Source organism: Trachypithecus francoisi, unplaced genomic scaffold, assembly GCF_009764315.1.
Source record: "Trachypithecus francoisi isolate TF-2019V2 unplaced genomic scaffold, Tfra_2.0 Lachesis_group14, whole genome shotgun sequence".
Taxonomy (NCBI): domain Eukaryota; kingdom Metazoa; phylum Chordata; class Mammalia; order Primates; family Cercopithecidae; genus Trachypithecus; species Trachypithecus francoisi.
Window position 1 is genome coordinate 62897028 of NW_022681459.1, and position 9799 is coordinate 62906826.

General features: G+C 51.2%; 1 long non-coding RNA gene across 1 annotated transcript; it reads left to right on the forward strand.

The window, feature by feature from the left end:
- The first annotated feature begins 1482 nt into the window (after positions 1-1482).
- LOC117096473 lies at positions 1483-8394 on the forward strand. The gene is made up of 3 exons (XR_004442494.1): positions 1483-2029; positions 2181-2481; positions 8175-8394. It is a non-coding gene; the product is annotated as an uncharacterized LOC117096473 (long non-coding RNA).
- Positions 8395-9799: the final 1405 nt, after the last annotated feature.

The window sequence follows — 9799 nt, forward strand, 5'->3', positions numbered from 1 at the left end:
TCTCTGAATACATTCAAACATTCCACCCAAGATTTTCTTAAATTAGGAAGGCACTGGGTGCCAAAGTCTGTCTTTGAGGACAGGATCTGCGCCTGTGCCTCCTAAGGCCTGGCTTGGTGCCTGGGGTCTGCAGATGCTGGACGGATGAAGGAATAAGTGGCAGGGGCTCAGCCCATAGCTCTGGCCAAAGCTCTCCAGTGCTTAGCGGCCACATGGAGCTGCGCATGGTGCAGTCACCTGTCAGCACCTGGGCACTCAAGTATCCTGACCTGCGCACTCAGAGCCAAGAGACAGCAGGTGCAGGTGAGGCGGATATAACTGACACCCGGCAGCAGCCCTGTGGGACAGTCTCCTGCCTTCCTGGCATTTGAGGCCTCTGGTGACCTGCAGGCGGCAGAGTGGTGAGAAACTCAGGTTTGGGTCTAAGTGCCAGCTCTGCTGTTTGCTGGCTTTGTCTCCCTGTCCACTAAATTGGCAGAGAATCGCCTCAGCTTTAAGAGATTGTGTGAGGATCAAATGGAACTATGCATGGGAACTGCCTCCTGTGGCAATTTTTGGGATGGCAGACCCTGCCCAGCAGCCGTCCCTCTTTTTGTTTTTTTCTTGCTGAGCAGAGCCCTGGTCTGCTTATGGAACTAGCTGAAATGCTGCGATTTCAGTGCCAGAGGCTGAACTGCGATTGGTCTCATCAGTCCTGAGCATCTGATTCTCCTGGACCAATGGTGGGTCTGGGTGTGGTCATATAACGGCACCCTGGCTGATGAGACATGAGAGGAAGTCTGTGGGGTGTGCAGGGAGGGTGACAGTGGGGACTCATCCTCATCAGAAGACAGAGACTTCCTGGGAGACAGCGCTTTCCTCATCTCCCTTCTTCCTGCCCTGAATGCAGATGTGACAGTTGGCGGGTCAGCAGCCGCTGCAGTAATGAGATGATAAGATGATGAAGAGATTAAGGGAAGAACAGGAATCCAGCCCTGCCATCATCAAGGCAAGAGTTACTACCTCTTGACTTCTTGTTATGGAAGAAAGATTAACCCCTATTTTTCTTCCGTAAGCCACTATAAATTGGATTTTTCTTTGACCTGCCACCAAACACATTCCGATAGAATTGACTGCCACACAGCCGAGTACATGTCAGCTTTTACCTGGCTTTTACAACTCTCTGAGCTTCCCACCATCTAGAAGATGAAAGTAGGGTAGGCGAGGTGGCTCACACCTGTAATCCCAGCACTGTGGGAGGCTAAGGCGGGTGGATCATTTCAGGCCAAGAGTTCAAGACCAGCCTGGGGCCAACATGGTGAAACTCCGTCTCTACTAAAAATACAAAAATTAGCCAGGTGTGGTGGCTTACGCTTGTAATCCCAGCTACTCAGGAGGCTGAGGCAGGGATTGAACCCAGGAGGCGGAGGTTGTACTGAGCCAAGATTGCACCACTGTCAGCCTGGGCAACAAAGTGAGACTCTGCCTCAAAAAAAAAAAAAAGCAGAGACACCTGTCCGCATAGACTGTTGTGAGGATCAAAGGAACCAAGGAACCATGGACTGTGAAATTACTCTATGGGCTGTGAAGGCTTCGGCTGAGGAGGACTAGTGTGGCCTTTCTCCCAGAGACCAGGGCTCCCTCGAGTGAAGAAGAAATAAACTGTAGCCAGGGAGAAGAAAGCAAGAGGCATGCCCCAGAGCAGAGTCCCAGGCCCAGCTGCTGGGCAGGCCTCACTGCTCCCTCACCCCTGTTTCTGGGGCAGGGGACATGGTTTGAGGGCAGCATGATGGTTGGTTAAGTGCTCCAACTCTGGAACCCAGCTGTCTCTGCTTCTCCTTAAGCAAGGCCACAGACTGTGTATCCCCTCCTCGGACTCCCACAGCTGCCCACGTGCCCTCATCCCCTCATCAGAGCACTCGTCCCCACCTTAGGATGCCATTGCCTGTTTGCCTTGTGCTCCCTGAGACAGGGACCGAGGGTGTCCTCTTCACCTTCACACCTGGCACAGTGAACTTGACCTTGAGGCTGGCTAGACTGCGGCAGGGAAGTGAGTATGGCCAGGGCAGGAGGCAGGACAGGCAGGACCATGGGAGAAGGGTGGGCGGGCTGGGGAGATGAGGGTGAAGGGATGAGGGGTCAGATGGTGGCACCTTTGAGTGCGTGAGAGACGAGGGGTTGGGTGCTCTGGGTTCTGGCAGGACGGCAACACCACCTCTCCTCTCCTGAAGAATCAGGCAGTGAACTGGGAGCTGACTCGGGCGATTGGAGTAGTGACAGCAGGACCATGAGCCTGTGGGATGGTACCTGCTAGGTACCAAGTCCTGTGTTCGTGCTGGGGATGCGGCTGTGCCCCGGACAAGGATCCTGTCCATGGAAACTCACAGCCTAGAGACGGAAGAGGACAACGGAGTGGATGGAGAGATGCACCCCTCACACAGAGGTTCAAAAGTGGTGGGTGCCAAAGGACACTCACTGCAGACCTACTGTGCGCCAGCATTAGTGAGCCAATATCTCTGTTCTCTGGGAGCTCAGCTGCGGGGAACAATACTGTGTGTGCACATTTGCACCCCCTTCTCTGTGGGTCTGTGGCGAGTGGCCGGTGTGTGTGTCTGTGTGCGCAGCTGTCTGTGGGTGTGGCTGGGAGCTTTTGCACCTGTGAGTATGTCTGTGTTTTGCTGGCAGTATTGTGTGTGTGTGTGTGTGTGTATGTGTGCGTGTGTATGAAGGGAGCAGGCGTCTGCAGCAGACGCTGAGGTCTGAGGTCCTGAGGGGCTTCTCCCACACACCTGCCCCTTGGCCATGTGGTGGGGTGGGGTGCCCTGAATGCCCTGATACTTTGTGGGAAGAAGGCTGGGCGCAGAGGGAATGTTTGGTTTCCTGGGTGAAGGCGGAGCTGGCTGTCTTCCCATGACAGATGTAGGAATGTTTCTGCTATTCGAGGCGGAAGCAGGGGTGTGGGGGCCGCCAGAGGCCTGCCCCAGCTCTGCTCTAGGCCACCTGTCCATGGCCTGGGAAGCAGCTGGGCACTGCTAGGGAGAAGCTTCCAGACCCAGGGCTGACCCTACTCTCCAAGCCCCATCTCCCCAGGAGTCTAAGGTCAGGCCCAATTCGCCTCCATCCCAGCCTCCCAGGACAGGAGAGGAGAATGGAGTCCAGGGTTCGGCCCAGAGGAGGACTCCCATGAGGAGGGGGGACTCCCATGAGGAGGGGGGAACTCATGAGGAGGGGGAACTCATGAGGAGGGACTTTGAGGAAATGGGGACACTGGATGTCTTTCCCTGGCAGCTGAGGCAGGGGCAGCATCAGAGGGGAAGCATCCCTAGAGGTCCCCCCACCAGTCGGCCCAACTGCAGACAGACTCAAGGTACCCCCATTTTCTTTTCTGAGTCCTGGTATAATAGAGCTTCAGAGGAGTCAGCAATGGCAAATTCCCCAAATGAGGAAACTGAGGCAGGAGTGGGGTGCCGACTTGCCCAGGTCGCCCCACCCCGAGAGGTCCTGACCCCGGGCCCTGACCTCTCCCAGCGCACCTGCCGCTCACTCCATGGAGATTACGGCCTGGGTAGGGTACAGGTAACACGACCACCAAAATCAGCCTCCATCCTCTGGAAGCCAGCTCTCCAAACCCCCAGCCCCTCCCTGGGTTTCAAATCCTGCCCTGCCCCTTCCAGGCTTCCATCTGTGAAGCTGAGTGACTCTTCCCACTCTGTCTACACAGCCTTCCCAGGGGTTGCATGTAAAGAACCAAGCGAAGGTCAGGCATAGTGGCTCACGCCTTCAGTCCCACTTTGGGAGGCCAAGGTTGGTGGATCGCTTGAGGCCAGGAGCCTGCGACAAGCCTGGGCAATATGGAGAAACCCCATCTCTACCAAAAAAAAAAAAAAAAAAAAAAAAAAAGGCAGGCGTGGTGGTACATTCCTGTAATTCTAGCTACTTGGGAGGCAGAGGCAGGAGGATCATTTGAGCTCAGGTGATTGAGGCTGCAGGTGAGCTCTGATTGTGCCACTGCACTTCAGCCTGGGCGGCAGAGCGAGACCCTGTCTCAAAAAAAAACCAAAAGTGTAGGTCGGGTGGGGTGGCTCACGCCTGTAATCCCAGCACTTTGGGAGACTGAGGCGGGCAGATCACCTGAGGTCGGGAGTTCGAGACTAGCCTGATCAACATGGAGAAACCCTGTCTCTACTAAAAATACAGTATTAACTGGGTGTGGTAGCTCATGCCTTAATCCCAGCTATTTGGGAGGCTGAGGCAGGAGAATCGCTTGAATTCAAGGGGCAGAGGTTGTGGTGAGCCAAGGTTATGCCATTGTACTCCAGCCTGGGCAACAAGAGCGAAGTTCTGTCTCAAAAAAAAAAAAAAAAAAAAAAATAGTGAGGCCCGGGTATTGGAAGACTTTGTATCTAGGCCAGGGAGGTGTTGGGGCCAGGTGGTCACTGGTGACTGTTGGCTGCAGTCTGAACAACCCACATCCCCCACGAAGCCACTGGGAGGCTGTGGGTAGTGAGTGGGGGGTGTCCCAAGAGTGTGGTGTCCTGGTATTGTGTTTGTGAGGGCGTCACTTTCCCCCCACTGCGTCTTAGTGGCTTCCTCCCCTCCAGCTGGAACCTGGGTCCAGCAGGGAGGGGAAGAGCCCACGGCCTTGGTGACTTGGTGCTGACATGCCTTGCTGTCCAGGCTGGCACAGGCGGACACCCTGGATCCCCAGCCCTGACCCTGGTTGTCCCTCAGGCCCCAGCTGGACCCAAAGCCATTTTCTTAGGTTTCGCTTTGAGACATCTCTTCTCCCTTTTACTGTCTCTCCCCGACCCTGAAGATCAGAGAGGAGGGATGTGCCTGTGAGTCACCCTCTGACTCACTGGAGGGCACAGCCAGGGTCTGGGTGGGGGGTGTGTGCGCTTGGCCAGTGTGCATGTGCATGTGTGTGTGCACGCTCAGCATGTGTGCATAGGCGAGTGTTCATGCGTGTATGCTTGTGTGCATCTGTGCATGTGTTGTGGGGAGGGCTGAGCTGGGGGAGGGGAGAAGACATGCCTTGGCTTTCTTACCTTTAAAATGCATGAGCTCTGGCCCGGCGTGGTGGCTCACACCTGTAATCCCAACGCTTTTAGAGGCCGAGGTGGGCAGATGACCTGAGGTCAGGAGTTCCAGATCAGCCTGGCCAAAATGGTGAAACCCCGTCTCTACTAAAAATAGAAAAAAAATAGCTGGGTGCCTGTAATCCCAGCACTTTGGGAGGCTGAGGCGGGTGGATCACTTGAGGTCAAGAGTTCGAGACCAGCCTGAGCAGCATGGTGAAACCCCGCCTCTACTAAAAATACAAAAATTGGCCGGGCGCGGTGGCTCAAGCCTGTAATCCCAGCACTGTGGGAGGCCAAGGAGGGCAGATCACAAGGTCAGGAGATCGAGACCATCCTGGCTAACACGGTGAAACCCCGTCTCTACTAAAAAATACAAAAAACTAGCCGGGTGAGGTGGCAGGCGCCTGTAGTCCCAGCTACTCGGGAGGCTGAGGCAGGAGAATGGCGTAAACCCGGGAGGCGGAGCTTGCAGTGAGCTGAGATCCAGCCACTGCACTCCAGCCTGGGCAACAGAGCGAGACTCTGTCTCAAAAAAAAAAAAAAAAAAAAATACAAAAATTAGCTGGGCGTGGTGGCAGTTGCCTGTAATCCCAGGTACTCGGGAGGCTGAGGCAGGAGAATTGCTTGAACCCGGGAGGCGGAGGTTGCAGTGAGTTGAGATTGTGCTGTTGCACTCCAGCCTGGTAGACAGAGTGAGGCTCTCAAAAAAAAAAAAAAAAAGGCTTGGGAGAAGGGACTTGTGGAAGTCACAGGGGACTTGGAGACAAAAGGAACAGAGGAACAGTTTGTGCCATGAAGACGACACATTTCCCAGATGCAGGGGTTTTACAGTAAGAACCCACGGGGAGCATCTGTGCAGTCCCACGTGGATCAACACATGTGGCCCATCCTAACAGTTTTCAAGCCAACCCCACAATTTTGTCTCATGCATTCAATCAGTTATACCTCCCCTCCACCAGGCTAGGCTGCTGGTCAGCCCCGATTTTTTATCTGAGCACAAGAATGTCTGAGAGTGTTGTTCAAATGCTGTAGCAACATTTACATTCAAGGTTCCTGGCTTTTCCCTGTATTTCCAAGCCACGTGGCCCTGTACAGACCCAAATGTTCAGCCACGACAACGGCTTCTCCTGGTGACTTAAGTATCCACCCTGGTCCTCTCAGACCGTCTGTGTCCTCCTCCACCCTGGAAGTCGGCCAGGGCTTGATGTCAGGCTCACCAGTTTATATTTTCTGTTTTCAACAGTTCCTCCTTTTCAACATTTCTTTCTTTCTTTTTTCTTTTCTTTTCTTTTTTTTTTTTTTTGAGATGGAGTCTCATTCTGTCACCCCGGCTGGAGTGCAGTGGCACAATCTCGGTTCACTGCACCCTCTGCCTCCCAGGTTCAAGCGATTCTCCTGTCTCAGCCTTCCTAGTAGCTGGGATTACAGGCGCCCGCTACCATGCCCGGCTAATTTTTGTATTTTTAGTAGAGATGGGGTTTCACCACATTGGCCAGGCTGGTCTTGAACTCCTGACCACAGGTGAACTGCCTGCCCCAGCCTCCCAAAGTATTAGGATTACTAGGTGTGAGCCACTGTGCCCGGCCCCTTTTCAACATTTCAAGCATTTGACTGCCTGTAGTGTCTGGCTCCAGTTCCCATTCTCTGAGTTTCCTCCAAGATGATGGCAATGGTTCCTGGCTCCCTGGCTGCGTCCGGATGCTCTCGGCAGCAACTCGGTCCGTGGAAGCTGGGCATCCTCTGTAGCTTTCATGGAGTGGAGGCTGAAGGGAGGGGAAGAAGAAGGTGATTCTGGCTGAACATTGTTTATTTTGATTGCAGATATTTATTAAAATGGAAAGGCACTGTTTAATCTTCTGTGCCAATGAGAATCCTTCAAGCTGCCTACAGCAAAGACCACTGGGAAGCTGAGGCCAGGGAACGCCTGAGCTTCGGAGTTCAAGGTTGCAGTGAACTGTGATTAGGCCACTGCACTCTAGCCTGGGTGACAGAGGGAGCCCCTGTCTCAATAAAAGAGACTCTTAGCCACATTTCCACATTTCAATTTTTTTTGAGACAGAATCTCACTCTGTCACCCACGCTGTAGTGCAATAGCGCGACCTCGGCTCACTGCAACCTCTGCCTCCTGGGTTCAAGCAATCCTCCTGCCTCAGTCTCCCAAGTAGCTGGGACTAGAGGCTAATCTTTGTATTTTTTTTTTTTTTTTTTTTGAGAGGGAGTCTTGCTCTGTCGCCGGGGCTGGAGTGCAGTGGCCGGATCTCAGCTCACTGCAAGCTCCGCCTCCCGGGTTCACGCCATTCTCCTGCCTCAGCCTCCCGAGTAGCTGGGACTACAGACGCCCGCCACCTCGCCCGGCTAGTTTTCTGTATTTTTTAGTAGAGACGGGGTTTCACAGTGTTCGCCAGGATGGTCTCGATCTCCTGACCTCGTGATCCGCCCGTCTCGGCCTCCCAAAGTGCTGGGATTACAGGCTTGAGCCACCGCGCCCGGCCAATCTTTGTATTTTTAGTAGAGACAGGGTTTCACCATGTTGGCCATGGCTGGTCTCAAACTCCTGGCCTCAAGCAATTTGCCCGCCTCGGCTTCCCAAAGTGCTGGAATTATATGTGTGAGCCACCATGCCCAGCCTTTTAGATTTCAATTTATTTATTTATTAATTATTATTATTATTATTTTTTGAGACAGAGTCTCACTCTTGTTGTCCAGGCTGGAGTGCAATTGTGTGATCTTGGCTCACTGCAACCTGCATCTCCCAGGTTCAAGCGATTCTCCTGCCTCAGCCAGCTGGGATTACAGGTGCCCACCACCACACTCGGCTAAGTTTTTGTATTTTTTAGTAGAGACGGAGTTTCGTCATGTTGGCCAGGCTGGTCTCAAACTCCTGACCTCAGGTAATCCACCGGCCTTGGCCTCTCAAATTGCTAGAATTACAGGCATGAGCCACTGCGCCTGGCCAGATTTCAGTTTAAATTGTACTTGTGGATATAGAATATCAGATCTTTTCCTGTCATCAAGAAACTTTTTAAAATTAAACTTTTTTATTTTGAGATAATTGTGGATTCACATGCAGCTGTAAGAAATAACACAGAGTGATCTTGTGTATCCTTTACCCAGTTTCCTGCAATGGTAAACAACATCTTGCAAACCTATAATAAGATGTCACAACCAGATTAACATCGATTCGGAACATTTCCGTCACCACGAGGATCCCTCCAGGCGTCCTTTCATGGCCACATCCACTTCCCTCCAAGTCCGGTTCCTCCTCAGCTCCGGGAAACCCACAGCTCTGTTCTCCATTTCTGTAACCGCGTCATTTCAAGAATGTTATATAGGTTGGGCGCGGTGGCTGTAATCGCATGCCTGTAATCCCAGAACTTTGGGAGGCTGAGATGGGTGGATAATCTGGGGTCAGGAGTTCCAGACCAGCCTGGGCAACATGGTGAAACCCCGTTTCTACTGAAAATACAAATATTAGCCAGGCGTGGTGGTGGGCGCCTGTCCAGCTACTCAGGAAGCTGAGGCAGGAGAATCGCTTGAACCCAGGAGGTGGAGGTTGCCATGAGCCGAGATCGCGCCACTGCACTCCAGCCTGGGCGACAGAGACAGACTGTCTCAAAATAAAAACATAAATAAATAGAATGTTATGTAAATGGAAGCATACAGCATGTAACCTTTTGGGATTGGCTTTTCTCACTCAGCGCATTTCTCTGGAGGGTCATCCGGGTGTCGAATGTATCAACAGTTCATTCTTTTTTATTGCTGAGTAGTTTTCCATTGCCTGAATGTTCTGTAGTTTGTTTAACTCTTCATTTGTTGAAGGACACCTGGGGTGCTTCCAGTTTTGAGCTATTATGACTAAAGCTGCTGTAAACATTCCCATACAGGTTTTTGTGTGAACATAAGTTTTCTTTTCCCTGGGATAAATGCCCAGCAGTGCAACTGCTGGGCTGTATGCGTGGTTCTTGCACGTTTAAATTTTAAAGAAATTGCCAAACTGTTTGCCAGAGTGGCTGTACCATTTTACACTCCCACCAGTGATGTATAAGTGATCCAGTGTGCCAACATTTGGTGGTGCCACGGTTTTTTATTTCAGCCATTCTGATAGGTGCATAATGCTATCTCATTGTGGTTTTCATTTGCATTTCACGAATGATTAATGATGTTGAACATATTTTCACGTGCTTATCTGTCATCTGTATACTCTCTTTGATGAAATGTATCTTCATGTCTTTTGCCCATTTTCTAATTGGATTGTTTTCTTTTCTTTTCTTTTTTTTTTTTTTTTTTTACTGTGGAGGTTTGAGAGTTCTTTGTATATTCTAGGTTCTCTGTCAGACAGTGGTTTGCAAATATTGTCTCCCAGTCTGTAGTTTGCCTTTTCATCCTCTTAGCAGAGTCTTTCACAGAGAGAAAGTTTTAAATTTTAATGAAGTCCATTATATCAGTCTTTCCTTTCATGGATCATAATTTTGGTGTCAAGTGTGAGAACCGTATGCGTAGCCCTAGATTTCAAATATTTTCTCCTAAAAGTTTTATATTTTTGCATTTTACATTTGAGTTCATGACTCATTTGAGTTTGTTTTGTGTAAGGTGTGAGACTTAGTTTGAGGTTCTTTTTTTTTTCTTTTTGCCTATAGATGTCCTATTGCTCCAACACTCTTGGTTAAAACGTCTGTCTTTCCTCTATTGAATTGATTTATACTATCGTAAAAACAAAAAATCAGCCAGGCCTATCTTTG